Source organism: Phaethon aethereus (genome assembly GCF_964289735.1).
Source record: "Phaethon aethereus genome assembly, chromosome: 2".
Classification (NCBI taxonomy): Eukaryota; Metazoa; Chordata; class Aves; order Phaethontiformes; family Phaethontidae; genus Phaethon; species Phaethon aethereus.
The window spans coordinates 161,414,491-161,427,564 of NC_138582.1; the positions used below are offsets into that span (position 1 = coordinate 161,414,491).

The following is a 13,074-nucleotide window of genomic DNA, read 5'->3' on the forward strand; positions in this document are numbered from 1 at the left end:
CGCTGAGGATGAGATGTACTCAGTACATGAGTATTTAGTAAACATATGGTAAGGGATACCTTTAGTAGGGATTTTGGGTAGATGAAAATTTTGCATTAAAGCTGTGAAGGGCTTGCTTGTGTTTTCTTCTGGGAAAACAAAGGACATAATGCATTTTTAATCTTTTCCTGTGTCCTTATTAAAAGAGAAAAAAAAATCATGTGACTATGTAAAGCAACAGGACAAACCAATTGTTTGTACTAAAACATACACGGGGAGGTATATATATTAGAAGAGTTGTTCTTGTCCATTTAAACCTGCTTATTGTGTATTATGTGAACAATTTTCTCTATCTTTAATTAGAATTTTGTCTTAAAATGAATTCACAGGAACCTGCAAATACATTGTATGTAAAGTTGTTACATAAAGCCCTCCAGGGTTAGACAGCTTTCACAATGTACAAAATAGATATTCTACACCACAATAGTCAAGCACAGCAGTCATGGGAGAGAAGAAAGAAGTGGGCAGTGTTTTCAGGTGATGGTAAGAGAGTTTACCTTAGGTTTAGACACTTCACTGAAGTCAGAGAGTGGATGGCCAAAGCAGAATGAGGCAAAACAGGAGGTGTACAGATACGGATTTAACTTTTAATCAGGTTTTTAGCTGATTAGTGTTCAGAACAATCCACAATTCCTGTAGTGCAGTGGACTATGTAATTCCCTAACCTTGCTTCCTGTGGTAGCCATAAAATTGAGTTAAATGGTAGTAATGTTCAGAACAGCATTTCAAAGTACTGTATGAATTTATATATCAGCAGACATTCATCAAACATGCCTGTTTGATAAATTGGAGTATAAATAAATAAATAGGCGTATGTTATCAATCATACCCCTAGCATTTAAAGCTAACTTCAAAATAGTCCTTAATGAGAAAGGCCCATTTTAAGTGCTGAAGCTCAGTGGCCCGGGTTTCAGAGCGCGCTTCAGGACATCCGTACTTGCGCTTGCCCCGTCCGTCTGCGAAGAGCAGCGCTCTGCCCGCCGCTCCAGCACGCGCGGCGGCCCCGCGGGAGCCGTGCCGGCCGCCTGGGAGAGGCTTGTTGGGCTTGTTATGAATAGCTCTCCTCCAAGCTTTTCCTAGTTAAGAAAATAACTTTTGTAAATTACTCGGTGCTGGAGGAACCCTGACCGGCGAGGGTTTCGCCCTCGCAGCCCAGGTGCTGGGCTGCTGCGGCGGTGGCCGTGCAGCGATGCTGCCGAGTAAATCCCTCCGTACGCTACAGCGGGCAGGTGGAGAGGGAGGGGTTTTGGAGGTGTGAAAGGAAAATGAGCATACGTGCAACTCCTGGAGTGCTTGGGTAAGAAGGTGCCATGTGGGTTTCCATTTGAGTAATATAAACCATTTTTAAGTAGTTGGCTGTTTGTGTAAGACTAGTGCAAAGTGGCAGAGAGAAGGGGATGTCAACCCTCTCCCCTTACCCCACTTCGTTTATTTTTCTTGTCTAAAGAATATGTTTGAGCTTGCTGCTATGTGGAACAAGCTCCAAGCATCTTGCAGCATAATTTCTGTCTATTTGGGATGTAAGAAAATGCTAAGCAAAATAAAAAATAGGAGGGGAAATTAAGTTAGTGACTCATTTTTAATTACTGGGAAATCCAGAGTCCTTACCCAAACAGGCATTTCTTAGAAATGTGCTGGAGGTGCGCTGGACTTGCCGGCTGCATCTCGCCTGGTAAATTAAACCAGTAAATTGTTCGAATGGCCCTGGCACCATTTCAGGCCAAGCCACCCAACTTTCTCCCAAACGGTTTCTCAGCACAGTTAGCACAGACATACATTCATTCACAGGGCAGTTTTCTTACTAGTTTAGCTGTGGCCACCTTGTTTTAGAGGGTGAGAATTACTGTTTCTTTACCTGCCCTAACTCCCCACCCCAGGCCGCTGAGGTCCGGCTCCCGCTCCCGAGCATCCTGCTCCCGCTTCAGAGCCCCCTCCTCCCGTCCCTGCCGCGCCGCGGGCTGTTTGCCAGCTGCGCGTGGGCTGGTTCTGGATAAGTACAATGGATTGTCTCCCTCTGGTAAATTGATTATGTCCCAGTGCCTGTACGTTATAAAGAAGCCAAAGATAACCACAGCCTTGCCTAATGGGCTGGAGAATATTTGATCTGCAGTCCCAGGCAGTACATCATCTCAAGTGTCCCGATTTCTTTCTAGAATAACTATACTGTCTTCAGTGGCATTTTTTTCTGATGTAATGTAGAGGATAATCAGGCCTGTCTTTCCTACACACTTCTGCCCTTTTTTCTGTTTTAGGATTTTCCTTTTTCTTTTGGAGCAGCTCTGTTATCGTGTTTCAGATTTGACATATTCTTCTATTGTATATTCTCTGAATGCTCAGCAGCTAACACTGCGATCTGGCTTGCTGAGTCTTTCATATTCCCTCAGAGTGCTGCACCAGAAGAAAAAAGATACATTTTTGAAAGTTTTTAACTAGGAAGGGTTTTTTTTATTACTATTTGCAGAAGGAATCTTGTATCAGGGTCGCATTCCCTGGAAGAGAGGAGAAGTTAACTTTGTGTATGTAAAGAACTGTTGTAGATGATGTTTGTTGGTTCTTGTAGGACCATGTTGCCTGCAAGCAGCAACAGGTTGCGGTTTATTCTCTGAAGTCTGTAAGGTATATAAAAAGCATTCTTCTTACAGCTTTCTCCTGGGTACATCTCTTCATGCCGCACACCGGTCCCACACGGCGGGCAGTGAAAGGGGAGCGGGGGATGCCGTGTCCCTTCCTTTCTCCTTCTCCATGCGGGCAGGGAAGATGTGCTCGGCAGCGTGCTGGCAGAGCAGGTCCATGTCCTGCCCAAAGCCAGCGAGATCTCGGCTTCAAGCATCTCTTGTCCTTCCTGCACTGCGTGTTTGTGCTTAGCCTTCGGGAAGGATTTGAAGCTGACCACAGCCACCTAAGGTTTTACCCTGGTAAACCCATACGGACTTGACTGTTTTGAGGGACAGGTGAACAAAAGTAGGTTTTGAATCCTCAGGTTTCCTCTGCCTGTAGCCCTATTGCGCAGCTCTTGCAGAGAAGCGGATGTTGCAAAGTTGAATATTCTGGGGGGACGATGATGTTTTTGCTGCTTTTATTGTGGTATAAACTATAAGAGAAGAACTTTGGGTGGAGCAAACTGGAGCTGTCCTGGGGTCATGCTGCTCAGCTGCTCCAGTCTTCCCAAAGGCACAAGTGAGAGCTGGTGTCTCCGCTAGCCTTGGGAGCGTGCCTGACGTGTGAGGGCCCCAGGGCTGGCCTGAGTGCAGAGCTACAAAGAGTTGGAAGTCAAGGATGTGATTTGTGTTGACTGGACAAGAGGCCTCATTTCATTCCTCTCAAGAGCCACAAAGCTACAGCTCCAGGGCTGACGACCTCCTACCCAAAATGTTTTCCTTTTCATGTATTTACATGCACAACAGAGCTCTAAATGCTTTCTAACAGTTCAAAGAACTGTGGAAGAAAATTTTTTTGATTTAATGCACACCAGCAAGGTACAGTAAAGGACTGAGACAACTCAGCTGATTTCTTTGTGTGGTGATTTTTGCTGTTCCGTGCTCTCATAGCAGCAGCGTATGTCACTGCAGTGTAAGTCAGCTGGGGCATTCCTGCAGCTCTTCGTCTTCCAGTTCTCAGCTTTCAGCGTGCAGACCCAATTTTCATCACTTGTATTCTTACAGAACAACTAAACCAAGACTTAAGAAGGGGACTGTAAAAGAGCACTCCCAGAAGTTAAATCCCTCAAAGAACCAAAATTAATTTGGGGGAGGGTGGGAGAGGACAGCTTTTGAATCGGAGAAAATCAAATTAATGTAGGTGGCTTATCCAGAGGAGAAAATGCATGATGTTTTCTCTAAGCTTTGCTGACCTGTTTCTAGGGTTTTTTGCCAAAGATGAGTGAGTGATATTTTATTGATGTTTGCTTGGGATGACTACATTCTGAACAAGCAAAGATTTTGATCAGGGAAATAGTTTGTTAATTTTTTAAGATTTCAGACCGATAAAATCCTATTAATTTTTTGTGCAATTTTTATTTTTCTGTTTTCCTGTCTAGCTAACGTTGCAGGCTTCTTGACGATTCCTGCTTTTTCCTTCTACATAGGACTGCTGCTGCTTTGCAGAACTGTGTTCTGGTAGCACCTCAGAAATCTCAGAAGTGGCTGATCTTGCTCTTCAAAGTGGGAACAGCTCATCATTATCATGATAAAACTCACTTTTGGTACTGAGTTTACATGCTTACCTTGGCTGATTAAAGGCACCCGCTTTCTCCTCATCAGATGTTACCTAACATGGAGATACATGCATTTCATACAGGTGGGAGGGCTCTTTGGTCTGACAGCAGCAGAGTTTTATGGTTTGAAGTGGGCTGCAATAGAGCCGTAACTACCAACCCTACCTATTTTCTAGTACTGTTGGTCTGAACATCCCCCAAATCTTCAAAAATGTATCGGGCAGAATATTCACATGTCAGAGAAATACTGATCTTTCCAACTAACTATAAATAGAAAAATGGTGAAAGATGAAAAGCAAAAATTCAGTATGCTGCTGCTTTTCTGACAGTGTGGGGAAAAGAAACTTGGATTTTACCTTTTTCCACCTTCTCAACTGGAGTTCGTCCTGGCTTCCTGTGAGAGAAAAATGGCTCATGTGGAGTGAAATGGTGTGATTTTCTGGAAGAGGTTTTGCTGCAGTGGATCACAGCGAAAGGTGCCAGCAGCTGGCTATCCACGTAAGACAGGATGCGAAATGTGGTGCAGCTGAATGTAGTTTTGGGAGCAAGAACAATCTACGTATGTAAATTCATGTTATATAGTGAAATTATGTCATACAGCATCTCTCTCTGTACTCTGGGGAAATAATATGTACAGTAAAATGGGAATGTGAGCATGTAAATTCCATATACTGTCACCCACAAGAATGAAATAGAGGGCTGCAGTTCCTGATTAACCTCGTCGGAAAGCTCTTGTGTGCGAAGTTAAAACATACAGAAGGGTTGCCTAGCAAGCTCTTCCAAATTTCAGCTTCTTTTTGGAGGTCTGGGTCAACCCCTTGGCTCTCCAGGCATTGTTGACTAATAATTTTGTTTGCTTGTTTGAGGGCTTGAGAAGTTAATTAAGTATAAGTCAATGCTTCTGTGAGTGCTGATCACTCCATCTCTGAAGGAATGCTGCAGAAATGGAGGGAGTAAGGAAAAGGTGACAAGAATGGTTAAGGGCGTGGAAAACGTATGAAGAGGGATTGAAAAGACAGATTATTTCTTCTAGAACAGTAACAAGTGGTAATGTAGGAAAGAAAAGAAATATGTAAAATGAGCAGCTGAAGAAAGAGTGAAACTCTTATTCTCTCTTCTGCCTAGCACCAGTGGAGGGATACTTCAGTTATATTAAATACATAAAATCAAAGACTAATGCAGGAAAAGCTATTTGCATAAAACAACTGCAATGTGAAACACTACTTCTGCTGACCATTGTTGATTCAGAAATTGTTAGCAAGAATCTCAAAAATCAAAGAAGCACATGAGAAAAAATATTCCACGTCATAAAATAGCTGATGATGTTTTAGAAGATGTCTGTAAATTCATGCCCCAGATCTTAAAATAATCCAAAATCAAGATATGACCGTTTTAGGAATGTGCATACCTTGTATGTGTTGTCCTGCACTGTTCCCGTGGTGCCTCTTGCAGACAAACTGGTGCCTGGTAGAGAGGTCCAAGGTGGAGAAACGACCTCTGTGCTTGCACAAGTTGGCAAAGGGAAACCCAGGAGGTTCAGTAACAGCCAAGGAAGTGCTTTTCTTTGGAAGCAAACACACACGTTAACTCCTTGCTGCTGCTGCTGTGGGGCATTTATTGTAAGTGGTGCCGTGGGGCAGGTCAGGGATGGTGAGGAGGCCTGCAGCTCTCCTCCGGGCGGGCAGTGCCAGGGCACGACCGTGATCCAGTTGAGAGCACAGTTGATGGAGAGGCAGGGGAGAGCAAAGAGAAATGTGCATTTTTGCTGCTGTTGCTGTTTTCTCCAAAATGTGAAGTCTCCTTGTATCTGTGACCATCAGGACTGGCTATAAAAACCCTCTCAGTTTTTCCAGTATCTCCTGTAACACTAATAGAGTGAATGTGTAGAAATATTGACCAACATTTTTAATCCTTGAAGACTTTTTTTGTATGTATCTGTTCTCAGAGACACAATGGAACTCATACATACTACTTTTTTTCCCATGGTTTAGGAGACTTTCTCTGTATCACCAAGTTTTTTGCTCAGAATAACCTGCTCTGACTTGCTAGCAGCTTTGTGCTTTATAGATCCCTTTGGGGTTTTTTTGGACAGTTTCCTCATTCACAAAATTTCCATTTGTTCTTCCTAGCAGAGTGAAAAGAGTGTTTTCATTTTTATTTTCAGTGGGGAATGGGTGGAAAGCAATGACTTTACTTTTCAAATCGGGAGAGGGTAATGACTGGCGATTTCAATTGTCATGATAGATGATGTTATGAAAAAAATTTGTGGCTGATGGCCATCCTTGATAAATACTTCCTTATCCCAGCATCACCTCTTGTGTGTATAGCCACCTTCTTGGAAAAAAAAAGTATTTGAGTTTTTTAGAAGTTTTTAGGACTTCTCTTTGAATTTCTCTGTCTGGTTTTAGTACCTCCGTTACCATGAATGCAGTTACACAGACTTAAGGAGAAGCAGTAATAATCTTGGCAATGGGGTAAAATAACAGTTTTAGATGCAAGCTTGTGGCTATATGTGTGTTTCTTTCCGAGGTAGAAGTGCATGCTGAGTCCTGCTGGCAAGCTGGGAATTTCTAGCAGAAATCATCTCCCATTTTCAGTCCTGCAGAGCCAGAAAATAGTGGCCTACACAGCCTAAATGTATATCTTTCCTGAGAAACTACAGCTGACTTGGGACTACATTTTTTGCTGACTTTGGACCCCAGGCGACTATAAACGCTGGGAGTGGAAAAGGGAACATTTGCGGCCGTCATCTTTTAGAGCGCTGGCATCTGCTGGAAGCTGGTCGAGCTTTGGGGTGGGTTGGACAAAGTCGAAATACATGATGAATTTGCACATGGTTCTGCATGGCCTTTCAGGTTAATTCAGTCATTACTACGGTTTATTTGTAACCCGTACTGTGCTGTATGGCTCTCACTGTGCTAGTGGTGAATTTACTGTGCAAATTCATGTTAGGAAGCAGCTGTGCCCTCATGAGCATGTATTTGGGTTAGTTAAGATGAGCAAAGTATGGAAAAGGTGAAGTTTGTTTTACATATGATTTTTCTCAGTCTAGTAACTCCTTAAGAAGTCTTTCTTCTCCCAGCTTCATGCTTGTAAAACGCTACATGCAACCACAGCTGAAATGTGGGAAATGGAATTTAGAAACCAGCATTAGTTGAAACCACCAAAAAAATATATATTCCTTTGTTGTTGTTGTTTTGTTTTTTGGGGTTTTTTTGTTGTTTTGTTTTGTGACAGGTAGGTTGATCTCATCTCCCACTGCTTCCAGAATTACAGTTGTCTTAATTGCAGGATCAGTAATGCTCAGACACTCTCAGGGGCACCCTGAGAAAAAACAGGGTGCTTTTACACTAGTAGATCTCAGGTGACTTCAGGTCTACAGTGTGTAGATCTTTCCTATTCATGAGAGTCCCTGGTTTCCTTGGAGGCATCCAGGTAGTCTCTCTAAATCCTGAGAGAAACCACTATGATGTCGTTATGACCGTGATGTCATTATGCAGGGAAAATACCAGTTCAAATCAGTTTAAAGAAACGGGAACTTTCTTTGTATATCTTCCACCGATGAAGTCCAGTGTACTGCAGTCATGTTAAGCCAGGCTTTGTTTCATAAAACTCTTTTGTAGAAATCAAAGATACAAACCATCTTACTCACTTGCACACTCTCAGTTAGAGTGGTCTCTTGTATTTTTGTACAGGAAAAAAATCCCCAGTACAGTAACCTAACCCTGGTCTTCAAATTTCATTGATCCTCTGGGAAGCAGTATTATCCCCCAGAACCCCTGTGCTTTCCTGGCGTGGATAGCGGGGAAAAACACGCTGCCGTTATTTCATTAGACCTGTCATGTCTTCCTTGGCGACACGAGCTGTATAAAAGACCTCTCCCTGCTTCAGGAGCTGCTGGGCTGTTTAGATGTCTACCTCATTCATGAGAGGTCACTGAAAGAACTAAAGTAAAAATATTTCCTTACTCTGTATTGCATAGTCAGGGTCTTCGTTTCTGTGCAAGCCAGAAATTTTCACGTCTGTTGGCCTTCTGGAGGCATGTACAAGACCGAGATGGCTTTTTGTTTGTTAGCTTTGGTAGGATAAGACTGTGCAAATGCTTGAATTTAAAGAAAGGGAATAAAACAAGTAAATACAAATAAAGGAAGAGTAATTTTCCATGTAAGATAGCCATGTTTTCTTTGCCTTCCCCCTCCTGCATGGCCTTTACTTTCTTTGTGTACATGAAGAAAGGGGAATCGTAATTACGTGACTCACCCCCAGGAAACCTCACAACGCAAAAATAATCGAAAATTTTAATTTCACAGACCATAATCAAAATTAGGGTTTTGTTAGGAAAATGAGGCTCAAGCCTGTGTTTGCAGCGCACTCCAGAGAAACAGCAGCCCTGCCTTTGGGGTCATTTAAAACCCAAACAAAGCACAAGGCTTCCGTGCGGCTGTACGGGGATGGTGGAGAGCGCAGGTAGTCACTGAGCGGGACAGGCGAAGGCTCCGTTGACGATCCCGTAAATACATTTGGCTTTCTTTACCCCCCCTCCCCGATCTATCGCATACAAGTCTAGATAAATACGGATTGTACAGAGTATGGATATGTAATGATAACGTTTGATGCCGTGGCAGAGACGAGGTCTCTCAAAATACTGCTCTCAAGCATTTTTCAGCATCTCCCTTTGTTCCTTTTCTGAAGGCGCACTGATCTCAGTAGCTGCCTTTTCTGGCAAGGATAGAAAATATATGTACAGATACTCCACATATGTAAACAGCTCTTTTAACTCTTGGACAAAAAGTATGTTAAAATAAAACCAAAGCTTGAAAGTATGTTTCAGTAACTCAAAAATAAATGGTAATAAAGCTGTAATTATCCCCAAAGCTACAAACACAGTAAATAAGTTAAATTTATAACATCTGCAAGCGTAAGGATGCAAAAGCAAAACAAAGGCAGCCAAATGACTTTAGCTTCAACCTGTGTAACACTAAGCAAATGTAGTTAGAGAATACTGATATTTGTAGTCTTAGATTCATTGGTTTTAAAAAAATGAGCTTACCTTATTTTTTCATTTTTTAAATCTCACTGTGTTATGACTGCATCCATGGCAGAATGGTTAAACCCATGCTGTATGTGCAGACCTCAGCTCATCCTGTGAATAATGCCTCCTTAATTTAAAGGAAAGTGAGGCTACTATTTCATTTAATGCATGAAAGCTGAGAAGAAAAGCATTTTTAAAGATCATATTCTTCCATACCTAGCGTATAAAAGGCTACTTATTCTTAGTTTTCATTATATGCTTTGTTATAAAGTATAGCCTTAAATCCTTTAGAATTAATAGTCAGCATTTTTAATTTAAAATTTCTACAAAACAATTTTGTTTCGCACGTAAAATGAATACGGTGTTATGGTGATCATGCCTGCTTAAGCAGATTTGTTTCTGATAGAATATTAGGCAGGTCAGGCTGAAAAGGGCTTGGTGTACACTCAGCTATCACTTTTAATAAACAGTGATTTCTTTGTCTAATGTCTCTGCATTTTCTTAGTAATTATACCATAGAAGGGTTTATTTTCTCTTACATTTTGTTAATCCTGAAAATAATTGTGCCACACTTGTTTCTGGACTAGCTGAGGTGATTTGCATTTGAATTTGTTAAGCAAAAGATTTTTAGAAGTGTGGAAACGTTAGGCCTATTTCCTGGACTTTATTTTTGGAATTATGTAAATTTGGAGGTCAGTTCCAAAACCAGATTATTTTCATTAATATATAGTAGTGAAATTATATTTCTTTTTCTAAATAAACTGGAAAGCTGGAATTTACATTAGATCTCAGGCTCCTATTAAGCAGATTTGAGGTGAATGTGACTGGGGAAGAGCAGTATTTTAGATACGAAGCTATTTTCATTTACTTTGGACCGAACAACTTCATTTATAATGTGCCTGGTATCAGCTGGATGAGAACGATTCACGTGCCATGGTCAGTGGCTGGACTAAGACTACCTGAAGACATTGCATAGTGCATTCACATTAAGTAGGTATATTTTAATTAACAGCAACATCCCCACCGGAGGCAGCTTTGAGATGGAGTGGCTCATCTTTAAAAGTAATGAGTGGAAAGCCGAGGCGCGCATTGCCCATCTCTTCACCAGGATGCTTAGGTCAGTTCTCCTGCCTGTAACGTGCCACCCTGAGGTTTTCAAATTCCATTCTTGCAAATAAAACAAGGGAAAAGATTCAATATTGACCACTCACGCCTCAGTTCCAGCTGGTTTTAGTTCCATGTTTGCCTATACTCAGTCCTTGCCAGGGTATGTGCATAGATTTCTCTCCAAAAGCAAAGATTTTAGTAAACTATGTGGTCTTAATGGATTTTCCAGATACCTACTGTATTAGTTGAACTTGATGGAAGGTAAAGATTTCTCCAGACGATCATTTGCTGTCTTGCCCTTCTGCGATGCCGATGGCTGCCTTGCATCACAAAGCCAAGTGGCAGCAAATGCTGCTGCTGTGACTGGCTGGGGACGTCCAGAAGAGGTGGCCTGACACTTCTGGTGTTGCATCTCTGAACCAGACCTGGGCCGGTATCTGCGGGTTTCATTTCTGAACAGACTTGATGCCTCCTTGGTTGAGAGGAGAGTTTCTTACTCATCTCTTCAAGTTCAGAGACCCACCTAACAAAACAGTGGTAAGGCTGGCTTCCAATCCATATGGGTTGTTGTCCATTAGGTGAAACAAGTCTTTTAATACCCTTCTTTAGTTGTGGATAAACTACATTTATGCCGTAGTGTGGTTCATTCACAAGTGGACTGGATGGATTTGAAAATCCATTTGTTATACTTGAGGAAATAATTGTTGCTTCATGCTTCTCCCTGTCTCTATGAGGACAACCAGGTATTAGGAACACTTTAAAACCTCGTTGGAAGAGGTCTAGGGGTTTTCTGAGAATACTGTTGATGGTTTGCTTAAGGTTATCAATTATGTCTCAAATGAAAAGCTCTCTGCGGATGATCATTGTGCTGTACTTTGAACTCATTTAGCTGGACATAATTTACAGAATATTTATCTTGGTTATGGCAGTTTTTGTCACACAGCGATATTACTTTTCCATTATATACTGCATGTGACCACCACATAAGTTTGATAATAAATGTTGGGAAATAAAAAACAGAGTAAGTGCCTCAGTATGAGAGCAATTCCCATGTGATGGGAAATAATGTCATAAACTTCAAATTACCTTTTAAATAAATGTTTACGTCTAACCCATCCATTAGATCATAGCCCGAAGGGTCAGGAGGATCATTTCTTCATATTTCACTGTATGCATTATGATTGCTTTTTTAGGTGTAAATGATGTTTTTAAATGAAGAATGGCACTCGAACTATACACAAACAATGGCTAGACATTACTGAGTCGCAGTACGGCAGAAATAGCCTCAGCCACTCAGCTAAATATAGAAATGCAGCAGTAAATTGAATTCATTCTTAGAAAATGTTTTTAATGGTGTACGTGCTGAGATGAGACAGAAATACAGCTCGTGTCGTTCTCACAGGTTGCAGCTTTGACATTTTAGTCAAGTTTAAATTCTAATTGTGGTTTGGTAGACGGCTGATGTGCTAAACGCTTACGTGAGCAGAGGTTCTGGAGAGCGGGGAAGAGCGTACCTGAGCATGCAGAGAGACGTACAGGTAACAGTAATATCATATTGATGAAGGTCTTAACCTCCCAGGGCTTTGTCCGCTTGTGAAGGGATGCCACCCCTGTAAGTGCCCAGGGATGGTGTTTCCCCAAGAGCACCTGATGTGGAACACGCCACAGGCTGGGACCCCGCTACCCAGCGCCTTTCGTAGGAAGGGGCCAGAGCTGCCCATCTCGAAGATGAAGCAGACCCAAATCCCACGTTCAGAGATTTCCCTGCTCTGAGCTGGACTTCCCTAGTCCGTATGTCCCGGAGGAACCCATTTGGCTCCCCAAAACGCCCCATGCCGCAAAGCTTTTATAAGCGGTGGTACTAACTGCGTTATCCCTGCAGCGCTACGCTACAAAGCCACACGGGAGGTGAAATGGTTGGCTAGCAGAGGGGTGGCTTTGAAGAAGCAGAAGCTGTCGGGGTTCAGAGACTGCTGTCGTGCACGTGGGGATGGGGCAGGTTCCTCAGCCTGGGCTGGCCGGGGGAGGGAAGAGCTGCCAAGGGCCCTTAGACCATTCTGGAAATAAATTCAAACGAAAACCTTCTGTTTACAGGCAGGGGAAAACCCATTGTCCTGGAGATTTAAAACACCAATCAAGAAATTCAGTGATGTTTTTGCTGCAACTGTGATTTGACCTTCCTGTTTACATTAGACTTTTTTATGGCAGTGTGCAGTGACGTGGTTGCTTTGTTTGAGGTATTTGACAGTTACAACAGTTCTGGGAATAATTGTTCTGGTTGTATCTGTGTCAAGAGAGAAATATGTTAATATCTGAAATCAGGTTACTTTTTTTTTTAAACTTACTTACATTTGTTGTGTTTCTCAACCTTACCTTCCTTCATGAGGACCATGAACATATTAAACTTAGTTTTAAAACAACATTTCTTAGTAACATTATGTCCAAAATATTTTTTTTTTAATTTGGAGGTTAATCTACTCTAGAATCAGTTGGCTATAATATTGCTTCTTCTGTCATTGTCGTTTGCGTAAAAATGGTATATTAACTTCTTAGAGTTCACTTGATCCCGATTCTTTTTTGTTAGCAGAGGTCTATAATCCTTTCCACAGCAACCACTTGTAAAAGCAGAGGATTATGACTTGAGGCAGGATATGAGCAGCAGGAACAGATCAACTTAAAAACA

At 42.0% G+C, this 13,074-nt stretch overlaps 1 protein-coding gene across 1 annotated transcript in view; it reads left to right on the forward strand.

The window, feature by feature from the left end:
- Nucleotides 1-13,074, forward strand: part of PTPRN2 (protein tyrosine phosphatase receptor type N2) — a gene marked incomplete at its 3' end in the record, with an annotated part of 669,211 nt that overhangs the window by 566,788 nt on the left and 89,349 nt on the right. The gene's annotated exons all lie outside the window — the stretch shown is intronic.